The following is a 16,366-nucleotide window of genomic DNA, read 5'->3' as shown; positions in this document are numbered from 1 at the left end:
TGACCCTCTTGAAACAAATACATGTTTGTATTTTTGATGTTGGGGGGGTGTTTGCTTTAAACCATGGTCAAAATTAATCTCTTCTCCGAGACCCATCTCATTGTCGCCATAATGACGCGTAGCATTAATTGTAATTGAATATAAAATTGAACATGAAGAAGGAGCCAAGCTGGGCTGATGTAATTACACTTGTTTTTTCTTTGCACTACTAGACTCAAAAATAAACTATTGATATACATTATTGGATTATGGGAACGGCTTGATAACAATGCATCGCTGTGGGCGTCATTTGCACAGAAAAGTATTGATACGATTTGCATATAATTGCCATTAAATGCCAGAGTGTCTCAGACTGCGGTTAAATGAGTGTTTATTGGTCTATAGGCTGTGCCAGTAACGTCCCCTTTGAGGGATGTAATGAGTATAGATGTGAATAGGCTAAGGATTGGTTAATTGTGAGTTGTTAGCAAAAGTGTGAAATGATGTGCTGTCAGCTTTGAAAGGCTGTCAGCCATTTCAAATGCTTCAAATTTACCATAAAAATAAATCACTTGGTCAACATAACGTCAGAATGAATTTTATGTTTTAGACCGTGGCACTAAGGAACATGTAAAATATGCAGATTTAATTGGGTTTCGTTCATGAAGAGTGTTATTTATTTCAGTTGTTTTAACTCTTGGAATAGGAAATGTGAGTTGTCAAGGCCATGCAAGTGCACATCATCTGTCTCCCCCCTTTAGACGTTAATGAGCAAGGTATGGACTCAAAGAAAAGCACTTTTGCATTGTTGCTGCAACATGTAATTTCCTCCTAAATGACTTGTCCACACTTGTCTCCGGCTGGTAAGTGTAACGCCTGACACTCTTGTGCACATACGACCCGCGCCATAGACTGTGGTGCCTGAATTCTCCGGAGGAGCATGATCAGTGAATGTGTTATTATACTTATAATGAAACATCCAAAATAATGCCATGGCAGCTTGCCTCAGGGACCCTGGGAGAGAGATGGGCCTGAACTTGTCCTCCGCTGGGGAGCAAATCAAATCCTGGTGTATTTTCATCAGCTGTCATCATCAGACAGATATTTCTGCAGGGCCAGGCAGGAAATTAGGCTATTAAATTACAGCTTTTCACAGGCCCCCTGTCATTCTGCCCTGTTTTTCCGCAGATGTTCCATCAGAGTAAGTCATTGTGACCATTTATCTTTCCAACTCGGGGAGCTTCTCTTGCGAACTGAGCTCGTGATTGTTCCCCTCGTCCGCCTCAATCCGCCCAACTTTTCTCCCCCTCAACTTCTGCTGATCTTAGCTTAATGTTGGCCTGTATTTGGTTCAGGAGCAAAATCAATTTCATCTGGGTCAGACGGGGTCAGTGGCGAGTCTGAGACTGAAGTGGGTGAGCGAGTGATTATCATACACCAGACATGGCTCAGAAGTAGAAGATATCATCGACCCATTTCTCTTACATACATGGAGAAGATTGGAAATATGGGCTCAATTGGCAACGGCAAATCAACCTTTTTTTTTTTATTGTGTGTTTGTGTGTGAGGAGGTGAGTCCTTAAAAATAAACCTATTGCATTACACTGATTTTTGCATAAAGACAGCCTAAATGCACAGACTAAACACATTTAACATTAATGTTACTTATACGTTAGAAGATTTTTGGAAGATTTTGAAATTATGATCATATTTTGGAATTGTGCAAGTCATAGAAAATGACATCATTAAAGGTGAACTCACAAATATCCCCACTTTTTCTACAACCTCAAACGTATGTACTGTATGTATCCATGTTGTCATTCAACACTTGTCATCTTTTAGAAAGAGATGTTCCTTTTTTATGCTATATTTTTCTTTTATTCCTAAAAGCATATAAAAAGCTCAAAGATTTCTGTTATCTCAACGAATGATGACACTGTGCTCGGAAAACCTGTCTAGTCAGATTCTTCAGTTAGAATGCTAAGTGTACGTTAGCAACAATCTTTCTCCGCCTTACACAGCGTGCATCTTAATTGTCTCACCTGAAAAAGGTGACCCTGCCATCAAAGTAATATAGCAGTTAACATTAGTTTGGTAGCTTGATTTTGAGGATGACTGACGCAGAAAACCAACCTTGTCTTGAACATTTTATTTTAGGTGATGAGCTTCACAGACAATGTTAGCTGGGATCACTTATCAGCCACAAACCGTTACAGCGGTGTAAAAAAAAGAAGTGTCCTTTTCTTGATCTCATCTCATCCCACCTTACAAGTCTAAAATTTTGGTTTTGAAAGGTCCTTTTCATTTCCTTTTTCTGCCCTCGCCGTGCCGTCTTGTCAGGACTGCAGACATGTCCTCTGCTTCACATAGCTGCAGGCGAGAACAAGGCTGGCTGTGGTCCTGAACTCACTTAACTTTGCAATTTGTAGAGTCGTGTCATGAGGCTTGTAACAGACCTTCAGGCCTCTGGGGAGTTCGCTGAAGCTAAAATGACCTGAATCAGATGCAGCTAATTTTCTGTGCTATCCAATGGCCGTTTTAAATGAAGGCGTAAGCGGAATTGCGTCCTTTAATCACGTGCCCGTCTAGGGGTAGAGAGCGTGAACAACAAAGGGACCGGAATAGGTGGCTAGAAAACACACCAACACAATCAAAGTGCAATATTAGTGTGTTCATTTACAGTGCATGCAGGTGAAGCAAAACAACAGACCAAACCGAAGACCACTGCTAAACAATGGCCGAAAGGGAGAGAACACAAAAGTAACAGGCACACAAGGAAACTCCAAACCACTCTAAATCTCTTAAAAGAAAATCCTCCACAACAACGCAACAATCTTCTCTCCTCCATAAGCACTGGGCCACCATCTTTGGCGCGCCGGCGCCCTTAAATGGATCCTGTGGCCGTCACATTGTGCCGTGGGTGGAGTCTCCAATCACCAAGCCCGTCCCCTCAAGTACCTAAAAGGGGAACAGACACGTACTCACACACAGCAGAGAACACACACCACTACGGCCCTAGAACTAGAAACGTGACACCAGCCACTGGAGATGCACATGACAGTGTAGATCTTGGTGCCAGGCCCAGGTCAGGGTAAATGGGGAGGGTTGCATCAGGAAGGGCATCCAACAGTAAACTTTTGCCATGCAAATTGTGCAGATTATGTACTCATATGTCTATGCTTACTCCTGATAGAAACTAAAGAGAAACCAACTGCTGGTTATATATTGTGATCGATACAAAGACAATTGTACTTGAGGTTTGGTCTGACAGACCTAATTAACATTAATTAATGCAATAACCTACTACCATTATTGGGCAAGAACAAGAACCTTTGTATTCAGCCATTCATATGCTAGCATACCAAAAATGGGTTATCTTTGACACATGACATTAAGTAAGGCACATGAGAATGTTAATAATGGAACATCAGATTCACATGTGATTTCTGAATTTATTATTTTTAATGAATTTGCCAAAACCTTAAGTAAATATTTATATGTTGCCATTATGGGGTGTTGTTTGTAGAGTTCTGAGGAAAAGGAATGACTTTAATCCATTTTGGAATAAGGCTGTGACATAACAAAATGTGGAAAAAGTGATGCGGTATGAATACTTTCCAGGTGCCCTGTATATTAACATATGTAGACAGTTCTACATGAAAGAATCTGAAGTGTGTGACTTGTTCAAGATTAAACACATTTAACATATGAATAATATTTTTTGCATTTGGCTAAAGGTAATGTTTCAGAAATGGCTATATGCATATACTGATGAATGTGGATAATTACAGGAGAACATACTGCCTAACTCACTATCAAATATGTTAATTTGTCCAATGTTATGCCATATTTTTTTGTCTGCCGTATTTTTGGTTGGTGTTTATTTAATTATTTCTGCCATTCACAGAAGTAAATACCATAATTTATATCCTCTGCAAAACACGCGCTTTCACCCAGGCCGTTACTAGGCCACAGATTTGGTAATGGCTCGTCCTGTTATTTTTAGTTTTGAATGACGTTCTGGAAAATATTTTTGATTATCATGGTCTGGTCTTTCATACTTGACTGCTGAGATGTCAACCCATGAGTGACCTGCATCTTTTAAAAGGGGGCTGCATTACACAGCACTTTTATTCCTGCTGAAGGAACAGCTGTCCTTTCCTGCCTCCTAACCCTGTTCTTCTCGTCCATCATGCACCGTTCCTACTGTTACTTGACATGGGCATTTATACACACGGACAGTATAGAAGGGAAATGAGATCTCGTTATTTTCGTCCCTCTGTAGGCTCATTCCCATGACTGATCATTACCCAAATAGGCCATTTGGAGGCCTGGGATTGTGCTTTGAGAACAGTCGGAAGGCGCTGCTCAGAGCTCAGAGATGCATATGCTAATCTTCCTCTGATCTCTCTTTACCAAGTGCCAACTTTCTTTATCTTAACAATGCAAATGGGACAAATGGTCAAAAATTCAAGTGTTACTCTGTGTTTGAGGACCGCAAAGTCTTGTTTATCTAATATGGTTTTGGTGGAAAAACTAAAAAAATAGTGACAAAATAGTAAAATAACAGTAGGAAGCCCATACAAAAGTTGCTGCTTACAAACAAAGAGTCCAACCAAGATAATGCATCTACAAGGAAACTTCATGAATACATGAAGATTCCCTAACACTTGATTATGCAAAATCAAAAAACTATATTCCCAAAACCATATTTGAATCGGACAACATTGTCAATATAACTAGCAATGTAATACCAGGCCGTGTTACTAAGAGAGGTTGTTACGGACATTTCTCCTTGATATTTGGATATCTGTTGTCATAATAGAAAATGTTTAATATATTTTTTTTATAATATCTGATTAGGCTGTAGCTAACTTAGCAAAAACTTTGTGTGACCCATTTAAAAAAAAAGTAATAATTGATGTTAGCATTAGAAACAAATAAGGTCCTCAACACAAGAGGTGCTGACAGTGATGACATTATCCAACAGGACGTCCTTAAAAGATACTGAAAGCAGAGCAGTGGGGGTGAAGTGAACCAGAACTGAGGAATTCGGGGCTAGTGACTTTTTGAAATATGTGATGGGATGTAGATCTGATTGAGGGAATATCTGAGGAGTGTCTGCACTGATGCTGTGTTTGTCCTGGAGCGGAGTGTCTGAAATCTCATAACATCCTTTGAAAAGACACAGTTTTTCACGTGGGTGGTCTGAAGATATTTTGGCCCAATTCTCTTCCGTTCAGTGCAGATCTCCCCATATCTATGCTTTTTTATTCATAAAGACCATGACCCTGTTTGGGTTGCCTGCGCCTCAGGACAGAATATTGTTAGTTATCTTGTACACATATCTTATTTATTTAGCATTTATTTATTTATGCCTGAGCAATTCCAGTTATTTTTGCTTTTGTGTGTGTGTGTGTGTGTGTGTGTGTGTGTGCATTTCCCAGCCGATACCTTGGGGCTCTCAGGCCTGTCCACATTCTTGTCCTGACCAGTGTCCAGCCAACCTGAAAGAGGTAGTCTCTGTTCCACAGCCCTTTATTTTACCTGGTGTTAGTAGGGATCGGCTGGGAGATGCAATACTGATGAATCAGAAATGTTTAATTTGCTTTGTATGAGGTGCAGTGTGCGACTTGTTGCAGCAAGACTGCAAAACTTTCCCTCTCAAAAAGCTTATTATAACTAAAAGTGGGAGCCAGGATTCTAACTTTATAGAACAGCTTATGCAAAACCAGGGATGGGGACTCACCCATACGCACAACACACACACAGACATAGACACACACCTTTCACTCACGCACTCACCCATCAACTAGTCTACTTGCCTTTGGACCGTAGGAAGAACTCAGAAACCCCTGCAGACAGAGGGAGGGCATGCAAACTTCACACTAACACAAGAGGCCAAAGCTGGCATTCGAACCCGCAATCTTGGCAGTGTGAGGCCACTTTGCTAATTGCCCCATATAGTGCCTGTATAGTGGCCTAGTTGGGGCAGTGGTGGCCTAGCGGTTAAGATAGCGGCCCCGTAATCAGAAGGTTGTCGGTTCGAATCCCGATCCGCCAAGGTGCCACTGAGGTGCCACTGAGCAAAGCACCATCCCTCACACTGCTCATCCCTCACACTGCTCATGGCTTAAATGCAGAGGACAAATTGCACTGTGAGCACTGTGTGCTGTGTATCACATGTGACAATCACTTCACTTCACATATTTGCTTTGAATACAGTTGAAATACAGGTAATGGAGTACTGACCTATCCTTTGTGTGTTTACAAGGTTGAACCCAATCTTTTGCATTATTTGCCAGTCAGATTCACTGATTTTAAAATTAATTATTTGTGGGAAATGAAATTTGTACCTGGATTTTAATGTGAGAATGTCCAGATTTGAAGTCACACTGAAAGATCACTGGCCTGACATTTCGTGCACCACACCGCTTCAGGGGCTTTGAAGGAATGAACTGCATTCACTGTTCAGCAATCCCAATTTAAGACTGGCCCATACATTTTGAGCTCATCACACTGAGCAACTCATCCATATACAATCTGCATGACGGGCAGACACACCGCGGCTCCCGGGGAAGGACCAGGACGTGTGCAGGTGACTGATTTTTGTGCCGGTCGACTTGGCCACTTCCGGGGACTTAAGAAGTTATTTATATGCGCTCAGCACATCGCCATCCCACAGGCCAGAATTTACAAATAGAATTAAAATGAGCGTCTCAGCTTTAATTTTCTAATGCAGTGACCCATCCCACTGCAATGTAATAGCAGGTCCCAGTGTGACAATTAAAATAAATCACTCTTGAACAGAATTTGCCATATGTATTCATGCCTCATCAGTAACCGAATTGACGTGAATGATTTATCCTAAGGAACTCAAGGACCATTGCTCTGTACCCTTTAACTCGGCAGAATGTGTCTCACTTTCAGCGTAATCACTGCATTTGCCTGAGAATGGCATTAAATTTATGTGTAATTTGCCCGGCTGTGTTGTGTGATATAGAGTGCAGTGTCCCAGTGATCTAATCGAAAAAAAAAAAAAAAAAGATAAAAGACTTTGCAAAGGAATGGAAAGGGCCTGAGTTGGTTGAAAGATTTTAGTTTCCATTCATCTTACCACTTCATTGTAGTGACTGGCACCTTTCAGGCTCAAAGGCCTATCAAACAGAAGCAGGTTAACCAATATCGACTGTTAAAGTCATTTTCCCAGCTTTTCACAATAGTAGCTCATTACAGTTGTCGCCTATGGCAGGAAATTCATCTCGTTCACTCATTCACTCACTCACTCACTCACTCACTCACTCACTCACTCACTAACTAACTATCCATAACTTCATCTAATGCTTTTTTAGAATAATTCTAGAACAAGTATATGAAGATATAGACCAATGCAAAGTTTTTGTGTCTGTGCAGTATTTCACAAAAATTCATCTTTTCTTGGGACAACAGTGAAAACATAACATTACTGGTATTACCTATATAGCAGTGTAAATCTGCTACCCCTCTAAACAGTCATTAATGTCTAAAGCACTGGCAACAAAAGTAAGTCCACCCCTACATGAAAATGTCTAAATTGCCTCCATTAAGAGCGTTCAACCTTCAGCTGCATCTTTTCCGCTCTTCTTCATCTGGATGTACAGAGGAAGGTTAGTGTGTGAGGAATCGCGCCAAAATCCTGCATATTCACCTCACCATGGAAATCTGATTAAAAAATGATATTCAATCCCTGTGGGAGAGACACGTGCACCATTTTTGCAACAACGTGACAATTAAAAACCTCCCCCCTCAACACTCCAGTCAATATTATGATATCAATCTTGCGGTTTATTTAAAGTATCCAGTAACTTTTCCTGGTGAAACCGTCCACATTTATTGATGTTTCAGAAATGAACTTTTGTAGACCTCCCTGTGAGACATGAGGCACATTTCGGTTCAGTAATCAGCTAATTTCATGCAATTTTTGCTTGTGTTTAGAAAAGGTGGCCAGGAATCCTGTAAATACTGAATTTTATTTACTGTGATTCAATAGACCATAATGAAACTCACCGGCAGTCATTACTAACTGAAAAAAAAGAAGTGCAGCCTCTTTACAAAGAGGCGCACACACATTTATGTGCTTGACACAGAAATATAACTTGTTTGAAAGCCCTACAGAATTTTCAATCATGTTTTTTTTTTTTTTTCGTTTCCTCCCCCGATTACTGTCTTTCATAAATAATAATACGGGCAGACACATCCGATCCATATTCAGTATCACACTGCAGGTTAAGGATCAGTTTGGTTTGGACGAGGGCTTCCTTTTCTTCTCCGGGTGAAATTGGACGAGCAGCTGCTGTAAATGATTCCTAATTTAGAGAGTAATCTGTAACATTCATGCTCCAACACTCCCCGGCATTAGTGTGACAGTTAAAGGAGACCCCCCGGATCTGCAGTGTTTATTCTGTCTCGCGGAAAACGTGGCGCTGAATGCTGATGGTTTTTAATCACACGGCCTGCACTGTAACAGGCGGCGGCAGTCACTGTGCTGCGTGGCGCTTTATGGTGATTTTGTGTTTTTTTTTTTTTTGTGTAACTGCATGAAAAGGGTTCTCTTGAGAAGACAGCGTGGCGACGCAGTCAGGTCTCATTAAAACAGCAGGTTCAGAGATTTAACTTTTCGCAACCGCAAACAAACTTTTCACTAAATAAAACCAAACTTGATCTATTTGAAACTACAACGTGTATGAACATTTAGTTTTGTACTATACATAAAATACATTCTTAGTATTTGTGTCATAAAAAGAAGTACCACTGGTTAAGGCTGATTGTGATCATGCATATACATTATATAATAAACTGTATTCTTAGTATTTTGTGTTAAAATTAATAGGTACCACTAGATGGTGAAAATGCAAATGAGTTGTCAGGTGAAAAACTTTGCTTAGCATGCCAGATCTATAGCCCTTATGTCACCACCATTGGGTCTTTAAAAGAGGAAGGCCAATTTTTTAAATCAATTTAATGACCTAGCAAGGTAGACATGTGACTGTGAAACCACTGGTTACAGTTCTTCAAATTGACACTGACAACAATGCATGCCAGAGGACTGATTAGAAAGAAAGAAAGAAAGAAAGAAAGAAAGAAAGAAAGAAAGAAAGTGAAGTGATTGTCATTGTGATACACAGCACAGCACATGGTGCAGACAACAAAATGTGTCCTCTGCTTTTAACCATCACCCTTGGTGAGCAGTGGGCAACCATGACAGGCCCATACATGGTGCCATGGTGCATGAGCCATTTCCTTTCCATTTCTTCTCAGCACACATTCCATGTATTTATTGCATTAAGAACAAAGAATTCAAGATTGGTTTATTGTCAGTACAACAGTACACACAGTATACCGTGTTCTGAATTTTTTCACACAGACCCCCCATATTGCAATCATAAAGAAAAAAAAAGTGTGTATACACACACACACACACACACACACTGCACTAAACTAAACTATACTAACTAAAACTAAAACTTCAATACTGTACAAATCTCAATAAAAGAAAAGTAAAACTTTTCTGTACAATGAACAGGACAAACAGGACAACGTCATGTTGGATGCTTGTAAGTGGATATGATGGAAATTTCAAACAGGACACACAAGACAAGGCAAACGTGTGTTAAATGAGCAGAAACGTGCAAAAAGAATTGAGATGTCTCACTGTGCAATGAATGGATTTTGTAAAATGAATGAATTTTGTTAATATGCAATTACAGTACAGTAACAGTAAAGAGTCATATGATAGGTGAGAGAAAGTTAAAAGAAAGAAAGTGAGTGAGTGAATTTTGCAATATTAAATTTTCCCCTCACTGATCCTTAACAGATCACATATCTGCAGGTGCAGTATTATTTCTGTGTGTAGTGTTGAGGGTCACAGGGGGAGTAGCAGGTTACACAGCCCACCCTGTGATCTGAGGCATGCTGTGTTATTAGGCAAATGTGGCGCGTTAGGGACGGGGCTGCATTTTCCCCGCAACGTTGTCGCCGGGTGCATCTAGTTACCGCGTCTTCCGTTCAGCCACCTGCCGCGTTCACAGAGACGCCATCCTCCCCCGTGACCCCTCACTGTCTCTGCTGGAGCCCTAGGATATGGAAACAACCGAACATGAATATTCACGCAGCGCCATGATGACGGGAACAATATGATGAGGGGCGAGATTCCTGAGGACTCGGTTACGTTATTTACAGCAGATGTCCAATTGTGCCCATTTTTCTTCTCCCTATTTAAAAATCAAGCCTAATGAAGCATCAAAGAAGCCGAATATAAAAAGCCAGGCATATTTTATGAGGGAGGTGCTAGCATTTCTTTCATTATTCCCCAAGCAGGTCCTCAAGGATCAGTAAAACATTCTCCCCCCAGACGATTTCATACAGTATGGCTGAGCAGACGTTTATTTATAATCCTTCATTTGTTTTTCTTTGATTTTGTGTTCTGCTCAGCACATCTGAGGTTGATCCAGCAGTCTCATCAGGTCGGCGGCTGTTGTACTGGGTTGACCGCAGTGTTCATGTCGCTTCATTGGCTTGATTTTTGTGCACACACCTGAATCCGATCATCAATTGCGCACAATATTGGCGTGGTTTGCAAATATTTCCCACACGTATGTGTTGTCTCAGCATCTTATTTCTGGCTGTCCTGGGTCCCAGGGTATCTTTCCTTTCATGCGATCCTCATGCATCAGCATACAGTGGTAGCTAGACATTAATGGCACTATTTTTAAACTAGCACGAGGCACAGCAATGTGTGCAAAGCACAGGGCTTGATTGTTCTTTTTTGCTTAGGATTTGCATACATTGACACAATAATATTTTTAAAAATCACACCAAACACAGTCAGTGCAAGATTGTGTTTGTTTCTTTTTTTAACTGTTACTTCATTTTAATCCACATCCTTGTTGGCTAGTTTGCTGAAAGTCTACAATTGTGATTTCTGTGACAAGATGATGTCATGAAGAGACAATCTAGAGGGGAACAGCCTGGCATATGAAATCAGCAAGATTGCTGATGTGCATTAATAACCCACTTCCACTGCTCAGAGCCCATACAGCTTTATTACCTGAAGCATGTATTCGTCCCCCCTGAACAGTGATGTTCCTGTGAGCGTCAGGCTCCAAGTGTGTGGATTACAGCCGTCTGTAATGTGTGTATAATTCCAGTGATAATGGGATAAAGTCGCTCCAGAGGCAGAAATCTGTATGGAGAATGGATTATTCGGGGGGCTTTGCCAGTGGGATGCTGAATTCAGGAGTTATCGTCATGAACAGTTGGAATCTCGAGAGGGTGCCATGCCTCTTCAGGGCCGCCATGACAGTGTTCATTTCAGTGTGGTAGTCACTGGGGAGCAGTGAGGTACATGGGAGGGACTAAAATCCCCACGGCGAGAGATTTTGTCTCATTTTAGGGGATGGGAGGGGATCGGGGGCATGAAACATCTAGACAACATCCACAGAAGCAGCTGAAGTGGAATGCATGCTTTCGTTAATCGATATTGAGACAATTAGCATTTTCATGCATTCAGGAGCAATTATTGTTAATTTCTACACGTGTAATAAAGCCACGTCCCCAATTAAAGGCCAGCAGTCTTATGCAGACAAGCATTCCAAATCATTATCTCAGGATTGGACAGACCGTTCCGACTGAAACATTGATGCATATCTCAGTACGTGCAATGGTATGAATAATAATTTGATCCTGCTGGCACAGTTTCAAACACTCTTAATATTTGCATAATTATAACTTTAACAAACCAAAGGGATGGTTTAAATGAGTTTGTTTGAAATGGTTCAGCAGGCTAACAGCAGCTGTAAAGAGTGGCAAGTATGGGATCCTCGGGGCAGTGACGGAGGCTTCATGAAATTTTCCACATTAATTGCAAAATTATCAGCAATTATTTGTACAGGCGGAATTTCGGACTTTGGTGGTGCTTTGCCACCATGGAGTTTAAACTCATGGCTTACCAAGCATAGATCAGATATGGACACAACGTGAAGACCTCTCAGAACGGCCCTTGGAAAGCTGGGTTTTGCGCTCACAATAGATAAATACATTTGAGAACTTCTTGTTGGTGTGGTGCAAATGTGAATTATCATTTGTATCAAAATATATATATAAAAAAAAGAACTAATAAAACTGAGTTGCACTGGACTTTGTGAGTTTATTTTGTCATTGCTTTGAATGCAATTTTGTGTTCAGTGTTTTAAAAATGTTTGCAACAATGTAGGAAGGCATGCTGCTGCTGAGGCTGCTGCAAGAACCCATAAGTGAAGCTCTTATTGCTGTGGCAAATAAGTTTCTAATCTGCTTGGAATTTGGTTAAAGTGACAGTGCAATAACAGTCACATTTACATGACATTTTACTTGTGTTTGTACTGCAGGCTTGTGATATTTAGCTGCTGTTGTCATTTTCTAGCTTCTCCTCATTCTTAGATAGCATTCAGTGGGCACATTCAACATTTTTGAAATGTCACCTCAAGCATTTAACATTAATAGGCTACAAAGAAACATGAACATCTTGCTACTTGATTATGACAAACAAATAGAGATTTGGAGGTCAGCAGGCCTTTTGCAGGCCTTATATAGACTGAATACAAGAATCATTTTTGAGGAAAGAGCTTTTATTATACCAGAAATTAGGCCAGCATTAGATATAGAATTAAAACATATAAATATATCATATTTGGCTCCATCTACTGGTGTTTCCTCTTTTGTCTTCTCCATGATGCCACAGTTCCAGTGATTTGAGAAAAGTGTTCAGAATGTTAAGTAAGACAGGAAGCAGACCTATGCACATTGAATGGTGATTTGTCAAAAAACTGATCTTTGACATGAATGACCTTGCATTATTTGTCTCATGTCTTATTTAGAGATTTAGGAACTTAATACACTGATATGCTGATAACAATATTACATTTTCATTCGTTTCATTTTTACAGACAGAACCCTATAAAGATAGCTAAAATGAATTGTGAAGCTATCAAAAACAATTGACCCCTCAACTGCACACAGATATAGAGTTCTGATTTAAATGGATTTGACTCACATCATTTTCTTTTTCAGAAATTCCTATTCATGAATTGATAGATTTTTTTTCCCCTATACATCGGTAGTTTGAAGTCACCGGTTTCTTGACGCATTTTGCCTGTTTGTAAATTCCCAGTCATTGAATATTCTGCCAGCACTCGTCTGTATTTTACCTGAGCGGCGCCTGATGCGAGGCGAGGATATGACAGTCACATTTCCAGTCTGACTTCAGTTTGCCTCACCTGTGACCAAGCAATCTTCCCATAGTAAACACAATAAGTAAAGTAATTACTGCAATGTTTTGAATTTTAAATGTTTGAATAGTCTGAGGAAAGGTGGGGGAAAGAGAAAAAAAAATGTGATTAATCTCCACACGTTCTGTGTGCAGATTCTTTGAGTTAATTTCAAGGACCCTGCCTAAAGGAGATTACTTCTCATGCTCCTGCACATTTGCTCATGAGTGATTTTGTTTATTCATGTTTTATATTATAATGCTCTTCCTGCCGTCTCCTTCCCAAGAACCATCGGCAAAAACGCAATTTATTTCTGACTTTGCACATGATGGCAAGGATTGATAATGTCAGGGGGAAATATGAAGAGCCCTGGAATGGGACCAAATGCCCTACTATTTATGTATGGAATATAAATAAAATATTTTGTGTGCACCGTACCAAAAAAAAGTTACTGGACTTTAAAAATACTAATGCTAACAAAAGGGCATGTGGGGGAGAAATTTTGTGTGGTCTGTGTGTCTGCTGTGTGCACTGCCCTGCTAATAGGTTTTACACTGAAGACTACTATATACTGTACTTTAATGGGCCTTTTCCACTGCATGCTTCTGGCTTCATGACTCTATTTTTTGGGGTTTCCACTGGACAAACATTGTACCTGACATTAGCCAAGCCATGGTGATACCCTGCAATCAACCGATTGGCCAGAGATAATAACCACAAATTTTGTGTTCAAAATATTTGAATACTAGAGGACATCTTTTAGTTTATCTTATTTAAGAGGGCAAAATGGCATGGATGCCTACAGCGTTTGCTCTATTACTGAAGATTTTTAATACGTTTATAATTCAGCATCATGGTTGCTTGAAACATGACCATTTTCTCAATTACTGGATGCTGACTACAAAACAAAGTTAGGTAGTGACAGCCTGAATAAAGGAGGACCAATAAAGTAAGGCTTATGAGATCGTTTAGTAATCGTAAAACTGTAGAGCTAGACTCTCGACACTAGACTCTAAAACTATAGAAGCTGTAGTAGTTGGAGTAGATGAACCCTTCCTTACTTGTAAACACGAAGCATTCCTAAAACATGATTTAATGTGTTTGCTCATTAAAAAGCCCACAACATCACACAATAGTGAATGTTATACTTTTCCGCAAAATTGATAAGTGCTGTAATATTCATTCAAAAATTCATTATCTGTGCTGCTCAGAAATATGGGGCTCTCAATTCACCTGGGTAGATGACCACCGTCCCACCAATCTACAGAGGTTCCAGCTCAGCAAATCTTTGCTTGAGATTAGTTCTGTTAATGAACATGTGATATCTGTGATATCAAGAGTGGTCCACCTCTCAGAAAGTGGGGGTCAGAAAGTGACAACTGCTCATGTGGAGCCTGGTTGTTGTCTGTAAGGAAAGGAGCGTATATTTAAAAATGTCTGCGCCCCTCTTTGTCTTCATTATGCTGGTGCCTTAATTATTGTTCAGCGTATTTGTGTCGTACATCATCCAAAGGCCAAAGGATTACCTCATGGGACTCGTAGTTCATGCCGCACTTCCTGTACAGCTTCCACGGTGAGGGACCTGTGTAATGTACAGTGTCCTGCTGAGAGCTGGTCGACGGGAGGTTCATTAGAGTCTGGCTGTCATGACATACGAGGCGCTCAGCTCCGACCCGGCGGCTGCTTTCCACTGCGGACATGCATCAGGGTTTTCTCATCGCCCTGTTAATATGGATTTATCTGGCCGATGGACAGTAAAGTCTTGCATGATGAAAGGCGGTTTACATTAAAGCTGGCTCTCAGGCATCGCGGTGACCGCAGTGCGGTGGGATTTATAGTCTGGCGTGCCGTCGCAGGCACCTCATCGCATTGTCTTTGGGTAAATCGTTCAGGCCGTCTTCGGCTTTATTGATCTTGGTCCTTGCCGGCACCCGACTTCCGCATTCTTGTAGCTTTATTTGACAGAGGGAAGATTTAGTGAATGGGTGAGGTCACACTGCAGATGGAGGGAGAGAGTGATGGCTGGAGATTGGGTGGGAAAGTTGTCAGGGCGTGATGGATTCCAACGTGAGTTCCTGGGACACCTTCACGTCAGACGTCCTGAAGAAAGTACACCTCAATATACTCAAAGGGCTTTCGGTCAATATGATGCCACTTTACTTTACACAAATAAGAGTGGACCTGCTCACATCCTCCCACCCACTGCAGTGACAAGTGAATCACTGTAATTATGAAAGTGAAGTGATTGTTATTGTGAAACACTGCAGCACAGCACAGCACAGGGTGACACAACGAAATGTCTGCTTTTAACCAATCACCCTTGGTGAGCGGTGGGCATCCATGACAGGCACCCGGGAAGCAGTCTGTGGGGACGGTGCTTTGCTCAGTGGCACCTTGGCGGCTCGTGATTCGAACCTTTTGATTACGGGGTCGCTTCCTGAACCGCTAGGCCACCACTGGACCAAAAATAATGAGCGCTTCACGGATTTGCGTGTCATCCGTTCGCAGAGCCATGCTAATCTTCTCTGTATCGATCCCATTTTAGTATATGTGCAGCCGTGGCAAGCAGGATTATAAAGCCTTTGACATGAAACCATATGCATGACTTGCGCATTCCATTTAGCAGTTTTATTTTTTACAGTCAATGGATATTTTTGCAATCCTGCAATTGTAGTGGGTAACTACATAACAGAATTAATTGAATTCATGGCCTAGTAGCTAATATTTGACGTACAGTGCACCAGTTTTGCAAAGAACAATTTGCAATGCACTCTGTAAAATGATAAAATGGTAAAAATGTTTGATTTCAACTCTTACTACCCCATTTGCATATGCTTAAGATGTTTTATTTCTACTGTAGTATTTTTGCTGATCCTCTTTTGGCTGCTGTCATCGTCAGCTGGAGAAAAGGTTTCATGGGTTTCTTAAAGAAAAAAAAACATCCAAAGACTCAAATCAATTTTGGAGGCAAAGAGATAATCATTTCATATAATCAAGCCTCATTGACCTGGCATATTATTATTCATGTCAGCTTTATGCATTCATTTTGTTGTTAGCTTAGAATTCTGTATGAATTTAAAAATGTTGCAGACCATAGACCCATG

General features: G+C 40.7%; 1 non-coding gene across 1 annotated transcript; it reads right to left on the bottom strand.

Moving 5' to 3' along the window:
- Positions 1-15,725: 15,725 nt before the first annotated feature.
- LOC114802908 (U6 spliceosomal RNA) lies at positions 15,726-15,827 on the bottom strand. The gene has a single exon (XR_003751822.1). It is a non-coding gene; the product is annotated as a U6 spliceosomal RNA (small nuclear RNA).
- Between the last annotated feature and the right edge of the window lie 539 nt (positions 15,828-16,366).

The sequence above is a fragment of the Denticeps clupeoides genome, chromosome 1, assembly GCF_900700375.1.
Source record: "Denticeps clupeoides chromosome 1, fDenClu1.1, whole genome shotgun sequence".
Classification (NCBI taxonomy): Eukaryota; Metazoa; Chordata; class Actinopteri; order Clupeiformes; family Denticipitidae; genus Denticeps; species Denticeps clupeoides.
The sequence above is the reverse complement of the archived record's forward strand: the minus strand, read 5'-3'. Positions and strand labels throughout refer to the sequence as shown.